This window comes from Hirundo rustica, chromosome 3, assembly GCF_015227805.2.
Source record: "Hirundo rustica isolate bHirRus1 chromosome 3, bHirRus1.pri.v3, whole genome shotgun sequence".
NCBI classification, from domain to species: domain Eukaryota; kingdom Metazoa; phylum Chordata; class Aves; order Passeriformes; family Hirundinidae; genus Hirundo; species Hirundo rustica.
In genome coordinates, this window is record NC_053452.1 from 53,506,532 (window position 1) to 53,525,385 (window position 18,854).

The 18,854-nt window shown below is 43.0% G+C and overlaps 1 protein-coding gene across 7 annotated transcripts in view; it reads right to left on the reverse strand.

Moving 5' to 3' along the window:
• The window catches only part of HIVEP2 (HIVEP zinc finger 2), a 135,654-nt gene that overhangs the window by 88,569 nt on the left and 28,231 nt on the right, over nucleotides 1-18,854 (reverse strand). For 6 of the 7 annotated variants that reach the window (XM_040057506.2, XM_040057514.2, XM_040057511.2 and 3 more), the window contains exon 2: nucleotides 15,350-15,452. The gene's annotated coding sequence lies outside the window, so the exon portion shown is untranslated. Of the gene's footprint in view, nucleotides 1-2,283; nucleotides 2,368-15,349; nucleotides 15,453-18,854 lie in introns of all 7 variants that reach the window. The other variant, XM_058419706.1, reaches the window with a different exon arrangement.

Consider the following 18,854-nt stretch of genomic DNA (forward strand, 5'->3'; position numbering starts at 1 on the left):
CTGTGTGATGGGTTGACTTGACAGGACACTGGGTGCCCACCACAGGTGCTCTGTCACTCCCTTCCTCAAATGGACAGAGGAGAAAAAACACAGCAAAAGAGATAAAGATGGAGGAGATCACTCACCAGTTACATTACAGACAAAACGGACCTGACGTGAGAAGTTTAATTTCTTGACAAAAAAAAAAAATCAGAGTAGAATGAGAAATGAAACCAAACCTTAAAAAAGTTTCCCCTCACCCTTCCCTTCTTGCCCAGCTTAACTTCACTTCAGACGTTTTCTACCTCCTCTCTGCCAGCAGTGCAGAGGAATGGGGAATGAGGTTGTGTTCACTGCCACGCCTTTCTCAAGGGGAGGACTCCTCACACTCATTTCCCTGCTCCAATGTGAGGTCTCTCCCACAGGAGAGAGCACAGGCTTCCCACGGGATCATAGCCTCTTTCAGGGATCCCCATGCTCCAGCATGCGCTCCTCCACGGGAGGTGCAGGTGGTTATCTGATCCACAGTGGACGTCCATGGGCCATGGGACACAGCTGCCTCACCATGGTCTGCACCCCAGGCCACAGAGGAACCTGCGCTCTGGTGCCTGGAGCACTTCCTGCCTCTCCTTCTACACTGACCTTGGTGTCTGCAGGGCTGTTGCTCTCACATGTTCTCACCCTGCTGTTCTCTGGATGCAATTGTTGTTGTGCAGCGACTTTCTTTCCTTCTTAAATCTGTTATTCCAGAGGTGTCACCTCCATTGCTGGTGGGCCCAGCCTTGGCCAGTGGCACGTCCATCTTGGAGCCAGTTGATATTAGCTCCATTAAACACAGGGGAAGCTTCTGGCAGCTTCTCACAGAAGCCACAACTGTAGCTCCCTGCTACCAAAACCTTGCTACACAAACCCAATACATTTAGATGAAAAATCAGATACGACCCAGCAAAGTGCACTTGCAGCACAGAAAGCCAACTTCATCCTGGGCAGCAGCAAAAGTACTGTGGCCAGCAGGTCAAGGGAAATGATTCTGTCCCTTTACTGAGCTCCTGTGAGACCCCACCTGGATACCATATGCAGCTCTGGTGACAACCACAAGTCAAACACAGACCAGTTGGAGTGGATCCAGAAAGGGCCACAAAGATGATTAGAGAGGGAGGTAAAGCACCTCTCCTGTGAAGCCAGGCTGTGCGACTTGGGGGTATTCAGTTTGAAGAAGAAAGAGAAAGCTCTGGGGAGACCTTACAGCAGCTTTCCAGTACCTACAGGGGACCTATAAGAGAGGGACTTCTTATGAGTGCCTGTGGTCATACAGTTTTGAACTGAAAGAGGGTAGGTTTAGATTAAAGAAGAAATTCTTTATTGTGAGGATGGTGAAGCACAGGAATAGGTTTCCCAGACAAGATGTGGATGCCCCATCCCTGGAAGTGTTCAAGGCCAGATTGGATGAGGGTCTGTGCAATCTGGTTTAGTGGAAGGTCCCCCTGCCCATGGCAGGGGGGTTGGAACTAGATAATCTTTAAAGATCCCTTTCAATCCAAACCATTCCGTGACTCTGTAATTCCACTGCACAGAACTAGGAGTACCTCAGAGATACTGCAAAGCAAAAATAGAAACAGCAACTGCAAAGAAACTATTCTGAAATTACATTTATTTCAGTTTGATGTTTGACTGCAAATCAGTAAAAACAATCTTCATCCACAGGTACTGCCAATAAAAACTTAATTCAGAATGTATACCCATTTCTAACTCCATCTGGAAAGGGAAACACAGAGAGAGTGACTAGAGGTCACCAAAACTGGGGGGTGGAAGAGGGCAGCATAGGAAACTCCACTGTCTTCACTTTCTCCATCCCTGAGCACTGTGATAATGTAAGATCGTATTTAGTGTTAATGACCTCACACGCACACGATCTGACCTGCCCTTGAGGATGAAGTTTCATGCTTCAGTGAGGTCAGTTCAGTGCTGAGCTGCCACCCAAGAGAGGTGGATGCCACTCTCCTCCTTCCTCTCAATGCCAGCTGTGTGCTCCTGCCAGCTCTAGAGTTTGCCTGTGCCCATCGGGAGCCAATCCAAGGTGCTCACCCATCAGAAATCCCTGGCTATCCAACAGCTCACTGCCCATCCACTGCCCAAAGCAGCCCAGTGTGGGATGCAGAGTACAGGTAGCAGGAACAGCCCCTCTGAAACATGAAACCACAACCAGGGAAGTGGGAAATCTTTCCTCAATCTCCAAACAACTGCCCACTCCCTCCCAGCTTTGGCGGCACTGAAGAATCCAGCCCAAGGAAAAGATAATCTGACCTCTCGAAGTTGAGAGGTGCTTCAGACATTGATGCAGATAGCTTCAGCAGGGACCATCAGAGAGCCAGCAGGGCCTTGAAGGAACTGCAGGGAGAAGAAAGGAGAATGTCCAAACCACTCTATGCAAAGGGGAGAGACCCAGCTTGGCTGCAGCCTCCTGGCTGGTCCCCACCACCAGTACCTGCCAAAAGGGGAGATCACTCCAGAAGGCGTATTTAGCTCTGTGCTGATTTGCTTACTAGGCCTGCTGAAACCCAAGTATGCCTGATGTTTCAGAAATTACCATTTCTGATATTTTTAAAAACATTTGTCCAATTTTTTTCCCTTTATGGCAAACTGCACAGCTTAGATCCATGAGTAGTTTCCTCTAAAAGAATTGGTTTCTTTTCCTCTTGTGAGGTTTTTTCATACTGCTCAACAATCAAAGAAAGAACGCAAGGATCAAACTCGTAAAGCATTCTTAAAAATCCGATTTATTGAAAAAAGTACAATTACAAGATCACATTTACTTTATCATTACTTTATCATTACTTTATCATTACTTTATCTTTTTCTTAAACAACACAGAAGAAAAGTACAGAATTTCATAGAGACTTTTCAGGGATTTCTCCTCAAAAGACAGTTTTGCTTGTCAGTTATACCCAAATTCCTCTCTTCCTGGACTCCCTCAAACCACCAGCTCTTATCTCTGGAATATGTTAAACTAGGAAAAAAGCATTATCTTGCCAACTTGGCATAAGAAGAGGGGGATATCTCTCCTTGCTCTTATGGGAATGCCTACTGAAATGAAAGTTTTTGGGTTGCTCCAGCTTACACACTGATAAATATGACTCTTCTCTTACTGACATCTCCTTCTCCTATGAAAAGTTCAAAAGTTCAGTTAGCAACAATCTGATGTCAGCTTGCTACACAAGCCTCTGGGTTATTTAATCAAGAAATTAGATTTCTACAATGCATGGCAGTACGCTCACCGCCGTCAGACTAGGAACTGTTGCTAATTAACAAAAATGCCAACAGACAATTATTTATTATATTAATTAATGAAAGCATATATAAGCAGCCTATCTGTAAGAAGTTAGATGCAATCTCTACCAGACTTCCTGCTGCTGCGCTGCCAGTTTCTCAGTGCAACTGTGGCCATTCTTAATTAAATAAATAATTTACCCTGGAAGATTTCATTGCGTGCCAGACACAAGCACCAGGGCTGGGTGAAAATAAATCACTGCCGGCAGCATGCCAGTACTCGTTCCTAGAATCTATGGAAAACGGCTACTTCCCTACAGCAAACATTTTGCATAACCATTCTGCACAGTTTAATTGATCTCTGCAATAGCATAATAGTAAAACCACCTCCATTTCTGTATTTTAAGAGAGTACTTCATGTTCTTTTGATTTAATTCGCCTCATATTTGCTGGCTTTTTGCATCAGTTGTGCGGCTTCTTGTACAGAATCATCTTTTCTTAAATTCATTTATTTAGGGTTAAAGTCTTCCTCAATACCACCTCTTGGTATGATGCTGACCCAAATCCATCCCTTAAAGTCACCATGTTAATGCTCTATCACCATGCCCTGCTTTAATTTCTACTATACTCCTATCAAACTCAAGTCATTTCCTTCTCTACCAGTGTCCTCTTATCAGTACAGATAAACCCTGCTTTTGATGTTTAACATTTACTGCACTACACTGCTATTTAGGCATTTTCATAACCACAGAAAAAATTAGGAAAATTCCCACTTTGTGCTGTGATGTCAATTTATTTTAAAACCTATTGCAAGATACTACAACAAATATTATGGTGTGACTTCAATACCTGACAGCAGTGTGAACATCAGCAAGTTTTCCTGGGTAATCACAGGCATCTCAATTATCCAGATACTGTCTCAGCAAAAGTGCAGCCTGACTTACCGTATGGTCAATGACTTTCTATGCATTAGTAATTTTAGAAAGCCTAGACAGGAAAAAGAGTCCTTGGTTGCTCCTTCACAGAAAAATTCTCCTTACATTTTTGTGGTGAATTTATTGTTCCTGTTCAGAAGAGTTCAGGCATTCTGGGAGGTCAGTGCTCACCACATGCCTGCCCCATGCACCAGATCCAAAAGGTGAGCTCCTGTTCTCTCTGCCAGGTCAGGTTTCAGTTGGTATTCTCCAGTCTCAGAATCTGTGTTTTCTTCTTGCAAATTATGGCAGTCAGCATGTGACACTTCTAACGTAAAAAACACACTTTTTCAAGAAAAAGTCAACCATCCTGATGGAGCTGCTTCCCTGAGGAAACAATGAAGGGAACGCATTCTTCCCTGCATACATTTTACCCTAAGGCACATAACCTCCCAAGTGCCTCCAGTGTTTTACAGCTCCCAAAACTCTGCTCGACCACCTACCCACTTTTTGGCCAGCTGGCTGACCCAGAAAAGCAGCAGAGAAGCAGCAGCCACTGCAGGGAGGAAGGAGCAAGCACAGCTTGCAAAGCAGCACCGCGTGGGAAGGAGCCGCTCACTGGGCACAAAGAAGGTCAGCTACGGCTTGCCCCGGAATGAGCAATGCCACGGGGGTTGGATCATAGTGGTCATGAGAAGAAAGGACAGGGGAGAAAGAGCACACGAAGGGAAAGAGCTTTCTCCTTCTACCGCAGTTAACTCCCCTAAATTCCCTCCCTCCTCCTGGTTCCCCAGTTTCCAAAAATAAACTATACAGAGGCAAAAACTGCAGAGGCAGGGAGCCTTAAAAGAGCTGCAGTTGGAAAATACAAAAAGGTGGCAAGGGAATTTATTTAAAAGAAAAAAGCCCAAGAAAAAAGAGACACATTCTTTTTGAAAAAGAACAGTGACATCTTTTAGTGTGAAGCCATTTCAGCTGGGATGTAGGTCAATAGCTGAAACCAGCACCTGTGGGGTCTCAGGTCCTGGGACTGGTGTGGGCAGCCACAGCAGCAAAGCAGCCAGAGGGGCCTGGGGGCTGTTTGGCCTCTCCCCAGGAAGCTGGAGAAGGCTTGGGGTGGTCTTGGTCCCTCCTGTCCTCACATGCTGCAGCTCAGCAAATGGTTCCCTTTTAGGCAGCCACACATTTCATGTTTCTGGTATCAGAACATGCTTGACATTTGCCCTTAAAATTAAAGGCACCTTAACGTGGAAAACATCTCTTAATGACTAAGAGAGTCAACAGAAAACATTTGCACCCAAAGAATTCAGTTCCTCCCACATCAAAGCAACCTCCTAGAAAACTGATTATAAACAAATTAAAAAACAACTGCGTGCCTATCAAAAATAATTGTTTTACTGCTGGCAAAGAATTAAAAGACTCAGAGCGCCTGAAACAAACACTGAGGATTAAATTTGATTCCTAATTGCTAGACTGGACACCAAGGTGAGAGAAAAAAAAAATCCTCCTGTTGTGCAGAAATGGTTGTCCTGTTCACATGCCATCTTTGGGAAGGATGGTGTTCCTCTAACAACTAAGAATTTAATTCAGGTACAGGTTGTGAGATATGGGGTTACACAAACATCAGCCATCATAAATTCCACATTACACTGCCTTTGATTTCAGGTGTATTACAGCACTCCAAAGCCACATGCAATTATTTTGTCTCTGCTTTTCAGCCCTGATCAAAATAATCAAGTATCAGCACATCTTTGCATCACTACACTGAGATACAGGAATGTCTCTACTCACTCCACCAAAAGCAGCAAGACCACGCTCACTGTCAAAAGGTCTGTCTGTTTTCACCAACATCTCCTTCTTTCCTTCTTGTGCCTTTCACCACTTGCTTTCTGAGTAACAGGGAAAAATTTTAAGGTCTCTAGGTCTCTCGTGCCCCCATGATTTTAACATGAAATACTACCACATACTGCAGAGTATCTGAGAGACGAGTGCCCAGAGAACCATTCCTCTTCTTGTACAACAAACCCACTGTTTTGAATGCACATCTCCACTTCTGCAGACATTTGTCATCCTCTTGCATTTCAATAGTGACATTCCAAAAAGTCTGGAGAAAACTGGTAGGTGGCTCTGAAGAGGAATTCTAGACTGATGCCCCAAGCTCAGCCCTCTGGTGGTGGTCAGCCAGGGTTTGAGCCTCAGCCTGGCACACACTGGTATACCACTGCCCACAAAACAGCCTATTTCAGAGAAAGGATGTTTCTCACCTTGGTGGTTTTGGAGAAAAAATTAAAAATATAAAGCAAATACAGTCTAAGTCTTTAGAAAAGAAGAAGCAGAAATGGCAGAAATTATTTGGAGGTCTCGAGCTTTGGATAGGGTTTAATTCTCATCCCTTCTGACCTCCTTCTTCCCTTTTGTGCTTAAGTAACCATTTCAAGGGACACAGCTAGTGATGCCAATCCACAGCCATCTTCTTCAGCCTCCTATCAAGATGGAAGTCACCACAACCTGAGAAAACATCGCCTGGCAAGCGATGGCACTAAGTGGGCCAAGCCATGCCTCCTTCAGAGAAGCAGCAAAGCTGTTGAGAGAGCAGCATTTTTAGGAGCAAAGTTTAGGAGAGTGGGAAGAAGACAGCTTCAAACAGCCTTAGCTGTTTTTCCCAGCAGAGCAGAGCTTGAGAAGGAAAAACACCACAAGCCTCTCATCTTCTCTGGCTTGCCACAAAACAGGGGTGTATTTTTCAGCAGGATCCTCTGAGTCTGACACCGAACTTAGCTCAACTGACATGAAATGTTAATGTTTAGGAACAAGGTAGGTGGAGAGGAGGAGGAAAGAAGACATTCATTATTTGATGCAGAATTCATTCAGAAGCTTCTTTTTCACACCCAGAACTAAAATTTCCATTCAGCTCTTTATTTCTGGTAGCCTACATAGCTTGAACAACTGGATCCAGAGGGAGCCCTTACCCCCGCCTGCATGGCAACAGCCCTTCCTCAGATGCCTTCTGAGAGAAGCAGGCACATTTTTAAGATTGTCAGTCTTCAGATGCAGGATGAGCAATTTTCCTTGGGGATATTCTTACTGGCTTTAGGCTTCCAGACATGAGGCACAGAAAAGATCTGCCTCCAACCACCCATTCTGGTGCCTGCAGCAGCCTCCCAATATAGCCCCACTGCTCCTCACCAGCCCCCAAAAGCTCCATAAGAAGAAGGTCACAAGCTCTTGATGCTACAAACTTAGCAATTACTATTTAAAATAGGCTGGACCTTGGTATGAAATTCATCCATGTATTTTATGTATTTTCTCCTCTTCATGTCAATCTGAACTCTCCTCCCTCTGGTGCCTTCTCCCACTTTGTGTATTTTAATTTTCTTGCTCTGATTTTTGTTTGGTTTGGTTTTGTCTACATTACATCTGAAAACCAGCTTTTCCCTCATAAGTACCAGAAGAACATCCTTTTCCTTTGCTGTGCTCTTCCCAGCCCCATTTCTTCTCTGATCACCCTTCTGCCTTTGCTCTGTTTCCTTACCCTTCCCATCCTTGATTTCTCTCCTCCTTTTCCTCTTTCTTTGACATTCCTCTTGGTGCTTTCTGTTCATCCTTCCTGCCAAGCTGACTGAGGCACTCCCCTGGGAAGGTGCTGATAAATAGCAGCTGGGCTGTTTGGAGGGTTGTATCAGGTAGGAACACCTAGAAAGGAATCCTTCAGCTCTCTTGCTACATTGTTGGATGGAGTGATTCCTTCTCTTCATTTAGGGTTGTATACACAGTTCCTCTGTCAAATCTCAGGAAAATGAAGGTGCAACATAATTTGGGAAGCATATGCCAGTATTTAATGAGCTACATCTGCTTCCTTGTTTTGGGGGGCTGTGCAGAAATTAGAAGTCACAACAACAGCAATATTGTGAGGATGTCAAGTGCAGCATCAGCAAGGGACCTGGTCTTACCAGGGCTGCTCTCCCTAAGAAAGAGAACATTTAAAAATGACACCTTCTTACTTTGCAGCTCTACTGCCTGGAGGGTGAAATCCACCTCTTTGTGGAATGCCGAGACAGGATCGCTTCAATGCTATTTATTTCCTTAGAAAAGATACATCCACATTGCACTGGTCCTGAAGAGGGTGAAATTTCCTTCAAGCAGAATCTCAAACACAAGGTTCCCAATGCAATGGAAGCAAGGCTTGTTTTTAAGAAAAAATATATTCCTGCTGGTATTAACAACTAACAAACAAAAACCCCAAACCAAATTTTAAAAAAAAGGAAGAAAAGAATACAGATTAAAAGAAAGATTAATTTTATTCCTCCTATCCTCTTGCACAGCATAACTGCAGTTGGAAGTTGGTCAACTGCTCTCCTCTTGCGCAGCAACTTCCAGCTGCAGAGCTATATTCTTCCCCCAGTTACACAGAGAAACCTTGCTGAAATCTCTAGGCTAGATCCAGTGGTATGTTCTGGCTGCTTTGCCTGTTTTAGCAATACAGAGCAGCTGTAAATCCAGTTTAACTTGCCACTTCTGTCAGCTTTACCGTGCCAGATTATCACTGCTGTTAGCCTCACAAATACCAACATCTGGAGGTTCTCCTACAGCCCAGTCTCACTTTAAACCTTGCAAATCTGCAATTCATCCACCCATCAGCACAGCTGGCAGGATCAGCCTGAGGTAGTTCTTTACCCTGAGCAAAATGTATTTATCACAATCCCCCATCCTACATTTCGGCAGTCAACCGAGCAGATCAAACAAAATTCACATAATGATCAGCTCTCAGTTATTCCCTGGCTGATTCCCCAGTTGTTCTGGAGGGTGACTCCTGACCCTCCCTGGGAGCAGGTGCCTTGTCTAGCGCATGTCTGTGAATCCAAGTCAGCTGGGAAAACAAAATACACCGTTTCTTTGTACTTTTATATTTCTTTGTATGTCAGGAAACAGAGCTAAGTCTTGTTTCCTGCTCCTCAGCCTGGGGAGGCAAGGGAAACTGGAAGTAGATGTAGAGAAAGGCAGAAAGAGGGCAGATCAAAAGGATCAAGGAAAATAATAATAATAAAAAACCACCAAACAAACAAAAACCAACCAACCACCCACTGCTTCACTCTGCTCTGTAAAGCAGTACATCTTGGAAACAATATGTCCCTCCACCCCCATCCCACGTCTTTCTCTCTAGGGATACACAACTGTCTCAGGGTTATTTTCTTGCAACATTCAAGTGCTGCTGCACTTAAACAGTCTTATAAAAAAACCTCAAAAAACCCAGCCTCTTCATTTGCTTTTTGCCTGAGAAAAATGTATATATGTAAAAAAAGAATCAGAATTGGAGGGAGCGGGTGTATTCATGTAAGGTTTGATTTTCTAAGAACAAAGGCTTTACTTTATATATAAATAAGTTAACAGGAAAAATTTTGGTGCATTTTATTTTTGCCTAGCTCAGTCCCAAGCACTCTGAATGCATTAATACATCCACCTTCAGCACAGTCGGGCCCTTCGTGTTGCCATGGAACTGGAGCCTTTGCAGTTTGGATGGCGATGTACGCCAGGAAGCATACTGTTCTTACACTTCCTATAACAGAAGCAAAATCACTGCATAGCATTAACTCCCTTAGTATTTCAGGCATTCAATGTCTTTCTGGCCTGCTCGTCTTCACACAGAGTTTGCTTTTTCTATCTTGCCACACGCAAATGAAACACATTCGACAGAGCTATTCTCGTCTTCATGAACTCAATAGCTCACACGCTGAGCACATTATAGAAGGTCCACAAGATTATGGTCTTTCCCTCTTTAATAGGAGGCTGTTGTCAGGCCTGCAGCAGCTGAGGCAAGGGCTGCAGAAAACATAAATGTATGAAATATATGAGGATATAGAAAAGTATTATTTTTCAAGGTGGCATTTAAGCAGACTTTTGAAACCTAATAAACCTACGTATTGCTAATGCTCTTTTGTACCCATTTGTCTGAATAGACAAATTACATTATAAAGATCCTGCAGTAGGGACCAAATCTTTCAATACCTCTCTTTAATAACCTAGGCTGGTGGGATAACAGTGGTGAGCACAGCTTTGGGTACATCATTTAGAGAAAAAAGAAAAAAGTCAGTACAATTCTGTGTCATCCTAAAGACTCAGCCTACAGTGATTATCTTGAGTAGATCTGAGCCTTTTGCCAAAGCTTGTACACGAATTGCAAATACATAGATTTTTATGTTCAAAGCAAAATCAGAGTACAAAAATATCCAAGTTCATTATAAAGAAGACTACCACAGTAAATAAACAAACAAACAAACAAATAGCCATTCATGCACGTAAACATTGGATCTGTACCTGCAGAAACAGCTGGAAGCCAGTCCATGGTCTGAAGCCAGCTTGAGGCTTATTTTGTCCCAAGTTAAATATTTGCATAGCATTAAGCTTAAAATTAAAGCATTTGCTGAAGAAACTTGCTGACTTGTGTATATGGAAAAACAAGAGGGAATTTACTGTCCCTGCACACTGGGGCAGATTCTTGGGATGCCTTCTCCTTCCCATGAATTCCTGGACAGCAGAGAGACAGACAGACTACCGACCGGGGAATTCCCCTCTTGGTTTCCGGAGGATTTTGAGCGCAGGCTGGACAGAGAGGCAATAACCCAGGTAGTGACTTTATGAAGGCAGCATTTGTTGCCTCGGTGCCTGCCCCTCGACCACCTGGTAACACTCCTTCCTTTTAGCACTGTCCCCAGCTCAGAAAAGCCCCATTCACCCAGCCCGTCCCCCTGGTGCAGGTTTGACTGGTCGCTGTGCCGCTCCCGGCCCCCCATTCCTGGCGGCCGGGCCAGCATGCCGGCCGCTGGCAGGCTCCGGCCACTCACTGCCCCAGGGACACGGGCTGGGGGCTGCTCACAGGGCGGCTCTCTGAGGCAGCGACGGCCCCTGGCACACACTTGCCAAAATAAGGCACAAAAGCACTGCTGTCTCTGTGCCTGTGTCCGGGCCAGAGCAAGAGAGCTGATTCCCTGTCCCTAGGTGCTAGGTGTGCAGACAGACCCTGTGAGTGCCCGTGTTTTGGGGTTCCCTCTTCTGTCCCCCGCAGAGGGCAGAGCTGTGCTGGCAGCATAAGCTGCCTCTCCTCCTTCCATCGTCAGCACGCATCTGACAGTCGCGTGTCCCCATCGCTGCGTCCAATACCTCCAGTTTACGTAAGGCTCTCGCCATCAGTTTTCCAGGGACTGATTAAAAGGAAAGGATTTATGGTGGTTAATGAAGTTAAATCTGCCAGAGTCCTGCTTATTCTTTCCAACTGCAGGTCATCAGAACTTAAAGGAAAAATTATTTAGGTGTAAAATTATTAAGGATATTATCATCCCCTCTGAAAGAAAATCTATGTGTTGCTGTGAAACACCAGGCCAAGACAGAGACAGGCTCACTGTGGCACCTACACTGACCCCAAGGAAGAGAGGAAAGGATACACCACCTGCCCTGTGCCTTGGGTTAGCAGCAACCTCAGTACCAATCACGTACGTCACCTGAAGAGTCCCCAGTGGGTCCCCCTGGGGCGCACCTGACACTCCGGTTGGCAGCTGGGACACAGCTTTAGGACTTCCACAGACCACGGAGCAGCACACTGTGCCTCAGCAACAAGCACGGGCAGAAGAAAAGCTTCCCCCTCTGTTGGCACTGCACATCCACAAGGAAAAAGGACAAAGCGAAGAAGGAAGCTCTTGCCTCTCTCAGTCTGGTGTCACATATATGCCTTCTGCTAAAGAATGCAATCTACCTGGATACCTGGTAATAAGACTGCTCTGAAACTTGATTTAAATGTTTTATAATCTAATGTGCCTAAAAGTTAACATAATTTTACAAGACACTGCAACTGGTTTCCCAGAGCAGCTGTGGGTGTCTCATCCCTGGAAGTGCTTCAGGCCAAGCCAGATGGTGCTCTGAGCAATCTGGTCTAGTGGAAAGTGCCCCTGCCCATGGTTGGCACTAAAGTTGGTCTTTAAAAGTCCTTTCCAACTGAAGTCATTCTAGGATTCTAAGAAGTTAATGATTTTCCACATTGAAATAACAACACAGAGAGAAAGCAAAGCAAAGTGGAGGGCCAAAGTTTAAAAAACTATTGGGAATTTTCTATCTATATCTAAATTACATGCACTTTATTGGATCTCAAGTTTTCATTTTTCTACGGCTTAATAATTACAAATATATTATATATACCCTTTCCCTTTTGTCATTCTTTCACTATATTACATCAAATTTAATTTCCTGTGGAAGTGTGTAATCTTTTCAGCTGTCACTGTCTCAGAAGCTTTTCTGTAATAAGCAGAGCCTCATCCTCTGGCAGGTCGATCTTTTATGAGCTGTGCTCCTGCAGATTATTTTCCTGAAATGTTTGCAATGCTATATGAGAACTGGCAAAAGAGGAGAACCAAAATAACACCCAAAAGGAAAAACAAACATGAAAACCTTTACTTTCCTCTGACTCCCGTGTTCACCGGTCAAAGGAAATTTCATTTTGATGTGTGTAGACGGCAAATCCACGAAGGTTACTGCTGCATATCAGAAGCTTCACGAGGTGCGAGACACAGCCTCCCTTGCCCTACAGCCCATTAAAAGTACAGCTGTGAGATGGCTGCTTGCTCTTTGTGCTGGGGAACACAGAGATCTGCAAACGGTCGCCACTCTGACAGCTGCCTCTCCCCACCACCTGCCCTCGGCACTCCGAGAGGTCCCCAAAAAGCCACATTCCACCAGAAAAGTGAGAATGTCAACGAAGACGCAATCACGCTTTTCACGATGAGATACCTGTGATGCAGGAAAGCAGACCAGCTGGTCTGCTGGGCCCTTTCCAGACCTCTGCCCCTGCAAGACATGAAACTCATCTTCTTCAAACCGGCTTTCCACTACCAATGCCTACACACACACCAAACCAACTTATTTACAAAAACACATACCAACAAATAATTCTGAATGTTAGAAAATTAATCAACTCACAAGAAGTATGAGAAACAGGAATCCTTATTCCTGTATCCCTCCTGAAAAGTTGCTTAGGTATGGACAACAGAAGAGATATCTGAATGAACACAGTCTGCAAAGGATCGCTTTAATGGTGTTTGGCCTGCAGAGACTACTGAGGGTGGCTACAAAGGCATGTTAGAAGCTCTGCCAGCAGAAGCAGGTGCAAAGCTCTGTCACTTCAGTGGAGGATGTCACCACTGAGAGCTTCTCTTTGAACTGTCCAGCCAGATGTGGAATCCTTCACCAACCAACACACAGGCTACCCAAGTTGAGAACTGCTTTCCCAAAACACACTGCATTGATCACTGAAGAACAATCTTTCTCTTCCTGTTCCCCGTAAGAGTTCTGTCTTGCTGTCCTAGGTTACAATGTAAGATGTGCCCAAAGTATGTATTCTATCACCATCTACATGAGCTGTTGAAGCTAGGTTGGGCACTGTTTCCCTTGCCCCCTCCCTCCAGACTATCTTCTGTTAATGGCCCATCAATGCCCTGCTGCATGACTCATAGATAACTCCCTCCAGGAGCTCTCTCTGTTTAGTGGGCAATCAAGGACCCATTGCAAAACTGATAAAATGATATCAGTCCATTGTGAGATGCTCAGCCCAGGGGGAGGAGCCAAGCATTCCCACCTGGATATAATCTGGCATTTGGGACAGCACAGGCAGCCTTACCCACTGGATTCCCAGAGGACAAGAGCTACCAGACCTTTCTGCAGGAACACTGCTTCAACAAGACCACTTCATCTGGACTGCTACCACCACGGTATCAGGTTGTATTCTGACTCTGTCAGTGATCTTTTGTACCATTGCATGTGTTTCATTTTATTTTATTTTACCTTTTTTCCTCTCCTATTAAATTGTTTTTTCTCACTTAGAGTCTCGCTGGTTTTGCCTTCAAGCCAGAACACTTGCTTTCCTTCTCTCACATCACTGCTGTAGCAGTAGATCACCCATATTTCTGACAGTGTCTTCAAAATTACATATAAAAATACAGTGCTTTAAACCCAGATACATACTTTCAGAGCAAAGAGTTATCTCTCCTTATTACATATAACAAGCATTTAACTCACTGAGTTCTCTTCTTGTTATTTTGTCTATCCATTTTCTTGTGATTCTGTTTTATATTTTTAACTTTAATACTTAATCTCTAAGAAATGGCTAAGCAGTAAAAAAAAAAAAAAAAAAAAAACCAACAAACAAAAAAAAAACCCACTAGCAGGGAACATTACTTTAACAGGTGTTAAATGCAGCGCAATTCCACTCCCATCAGTATGAATAAACTTTTTTCATTCAGCTTTGGTGGAAGTTGCTTTGGGGCCATAAGTCAGATGAAGATGTTCCATGCTAACAGCTCTGAACTGCTTTAGAACCTAAAACAACAATGTAATCACTCTCATAAAACCATTTTGCCACAGCCTTACAGGACCTGAGTGCGTGCTAAGAATTTCAAGCCAGAATCATAAAAAAGAAAAACATGCCAGCTATCAGTGACCTTAGATTTTTTGCCTTTTAGGCCATAAATTGAATAGCCTTCCTTCACCAGATGCGAATCTCAGTCTCTATTTCCTTATACAGGGTGAGGAAAACAGGCTCAAATATGAATTTACTTCCTATTGAAATCTTTGTCAAAGATGGTGGGTGATGTAAAGATAAAACATCAAGGGAATAACTGCCATCATCTGGTTGAGTTTGGTAAAATGGAGTTAATTTACACTTCTTTAAGGACTCACTGGTGTGTGAAATTAATCTAATTTAGACTGACCAGAAATTGAAAATGGAATGAAGAAAGAAAGCAATTAAAGACCTTTCCCAATTGCAAAAAAAAAGTACTGCTGTATGTGCAGCAATACAGTTAAAGTACAGAATCTTTCATTCTACTGCTCCCACTCCCTCCTTCTTGAGAGAGAGAATAATCATCTGTATATCTACATATCGTCACTGTACCAGTATAATCTCATACAAAGGCAGCACTGGTAGAATGCTTCTACCAATATCTGTGAATAAATACATGTTCAAGTTAAAACAGTTCACTGTTCTGCAAACAGACCAGGCCTAGCAGATAAACATCTGCTGGAACAGCTCCGTGTAACTGGTTGTACATGTGGCTTAACGTTTACTTCAATGACTTTTAGCACCTTCTTGTTATTGTTTCTGTGCTGTTCCAACAAGCAATGGTTAATGTAAGACGCAGACGTTCACATACCGTGCACTTGTGAATAACTGGTTCCCAGAGATGTGGCAGTGATAACATTGTCATCGTAGGAGTCAAAGCTCACGGTAGATCACATGTCAGAAGAGGGTCCCACCTGAAAGTATAATAAATCCAGATACTAAATTCATCATATTCAGAGGTTTACAGCAAGCTCTGCCAATACATTTGCGCATTTCACACATTCATCCTGTGCACTAACAGGGTCTGTGCTTTTTCCAGGCTCACAGAAAACATTTTGCCATTCACAATGGCAAGCAAAAGTGCCCTGCTGTAGCCAAACTGTTTTGGCCCACTGCTCCAGACCATATTTCAGGCATACTATCGAAGCACTGAAAACAGAATTTCACACCTCCCTTTTGTCAGGTGCCTGAAAAGCGTGTAATCCCTTTCACTAGTACACCAGTGCACTGCCAGTTTGGCTTTAGCTTTCCTTTTCCCCCGCCCCTCCAACAATGTAAATTGATGGTTTGGAAGAAGATGCAACACTGGAGCTCTCTTGTAACCAATTTTCTTGAGATGAAGGAATCTTAAGAAAGCATTTACTTCCCACTGGTGACTACAATCACCTTATTTATAATCATTTGATAATTTAGAATCATTTTATGGGTGAGTCTTTTTTAAAATATTTTGGTAGGTAACCAAAGCAGAGATAAAAAATGAGCTTGTATCAGCAGTGCTATCTGCAATGATAAGACAAACAAACAATCCAATTTCTTAATCAAGCCTCCCCAAACAGAAGCAGATCTTCCTCCTACTCTACAAGCTCCACCTCATCCTAGAGTTAAGTGGTTTTCAAGAAAAATGCCTGGCAAATAACAAAGAATTTTCAAGAATTCCGATTTTGGGTATAGTTTATATTTTTTTAATTACTCTAATGCTTCTTTGACTCTTCATGCCTCCAAAGTGCCTTGGCTCTTGCCTTTATTACACTTCAATGAGCAGCCTCAACACCAATCAAGTCAGTGTCTCCTGTACTCTGCATTTGGTTTTCAAAAGTAAGTGTAAAACCGTGTAAAGACTAAGTTACAAAGAACATAATCCATGGGTCCAAAACAACAACAACAAATTATTGGTGAAGGGTGGTATATTGCCCATGGGTGTGATGCTACAATGTAATATCTAAAGTTTGCCTGCTCTGAAGCAGTATTAACACAAACAGAGGCAGCGCACGTATTTTTGGGCATAAGCACACCGAAATGCCAGATGCTGAGGTGAGCTGCTGAGCCCCAGCATGGGACCCAGCAGCAGTGAGGAAAACAGGGGAGCAGTGACTGCCCAGAGGCAACGCTGGCTGGCAGATGGTGCAGAGATCTGAGTGTCAGATAGATCTGTTCTATGGAACTGCTGAAATTTGCCTTCCCAATAACTCTCATTCACCTACAAAAGTAAAATTTCCCAACCCGCTGAAGCCTTAAAAAGAATCTTCCTTCCCAGAGAAATCATTCATGACATCCCCCCCACAGAAGGATGAACACGGCCAACTGCCTTCAACAGAAAAACACAGTAACACATACAACACATTCTTCTTCTGCATGCACATTTATTTGGAGTTGTTTAATAATCTGTCCCTAATGACTGCACCTAACCATTTACTTTGCAAACTACTACGACCTTTCAGGTGAATAATTTAATTTATGTCTGTTAACAGTTGTGTTAGAAAATGAAAACTCTCACAAATACTTTCATTTTAAAGCTTTTAATTACCATAAGAATTGAAAAGAATGATCACCAGATAGCTACATCATGAACAGAAATATACAGCACACATGGAACCAAGTGAAACGCAGTTTATCATTTCTAGTGAATCAGTTCAGACCTAACTCAAGCTGGTAGCTGTCACCAGCTACCTTTGGCATCCTGCTCTCCAGTGTCCTGTAGGAAATGAGTTTGTAATTCTCCATTTGGTTCCCTTTTCCTCAGATTTCTTCACTGAATCTTTATCCCCTCTTCCTTGGTCAGGTCCATATTTTCAAGGCCACCAGTTATGCCTCATTTCAGATCTTGCTGTCTCTCTGCTCACAGCTGAGATGGGAGGGATCTCAGAGATTGCGTAGAAGAAAGCCAAAACTGCTCAAAACAAACCACTTCTAGTGGAGCCAGAGGCACTAACGAGCAACAGCTAAGAAGCGATGTAATTACTCATGACCTTGACTACTTTCAAGATCTTTACAAAGATCTTTCTGTGAGATGCCTCCTAATTCCTTAACTGCGGTGAGAAACAAACACCGAAGTCCCAAAAATACACCTAAAATTTGCAAGTCCTAGAAGAGCTTCTTTAAGGCAAAAGCAAAGTCTTTCTAGGTGAAGCAGAAGCATGGAAGTCATTGTGAAATGAAATGAAAATTATATGGGAGGTATTTAAGTACGTGGTTCTAGCAATTATGGAAATAGTTAGTGTTGACAGAAATCCATTGGGGATCCAGCGTTTAAAATCTCAGTGGGAGAAAGATGGGGAACTAAACATACAAATCAATATGGTCTTTACAGAAAGAGGGACTGGTAAGAAAATGAATACAGTTCTTGTCCAAACTGTTTATTTTCTATAGCTGGACAGTGATAATCTCCAGTGCTATCAATTAAAACCTTCATTTTCACAAGCACTGTTTTAAGGAAATGCAATATTAGGCACAGTTAGAAAAATTAATGGAAGCTGAAATTAAATTTTTGCTTCCAACTTAATTCCACACGGGTGCCATCACTTCTTCACAGAGTCTACGTGTCTTAGGACTATCCTAAAACTGCATTTATACATACTAAACTACAGGTAAGTTACTCCCTTGCCCAAAAGTTACTCCTTTCTTACAGCAAAGTACAGCACTGAAGAAGCAAATATGCAATCTTTTGTATTATAAATGTTCATATCACTGCACACAGCAAAGTCACACCAGCAGAGCTACAGAGGCCTAACAACCACAGGTATTTAGAAAGTCCCTATTAAACCACTGTTGTGCTCTGGGACTTACCAGGGTTTTAGCAATTCTTTCTCCTCATGCTCATCTGAAGAATGAATGAGGACTTAACAAATAGACAAAACAGCCAAACCAAATACTTAGATTGATTATGTACAAGCATCGAACTCTTTACTAAATCCAGGTCAGGAGGAATCAAGCCTCAAAAACTCTCCAGACACATACAATAGATTTTATTATTCATTTCATTAAAAACTATCGCTTCTAGTTTAAAGATTTCTATTTTTTTTTTTAAATACACCTCTTAATAGCTTTTCAGGAAAACAGAATTTAAAATTAAATGAAAAATGTAATTAATTATCTGAAAAAAATCTTTTCTGTCCTTTCCTCTAAATAAAGCTAAGGCTCAAGTATTATTTTCCTGGCACCTTTTTTCTGTTTCACAACTTCAGCACAATTTCATTTAAGGTGAGAAAGTTGGTATTTTGGCCATCAGAAGCCACATTACAGACACAACTGTACTTGTATGCTTTACTAGGCAACACAAAAAATGGATGGGTGGATGGATAGATGGATGGATGGATGAA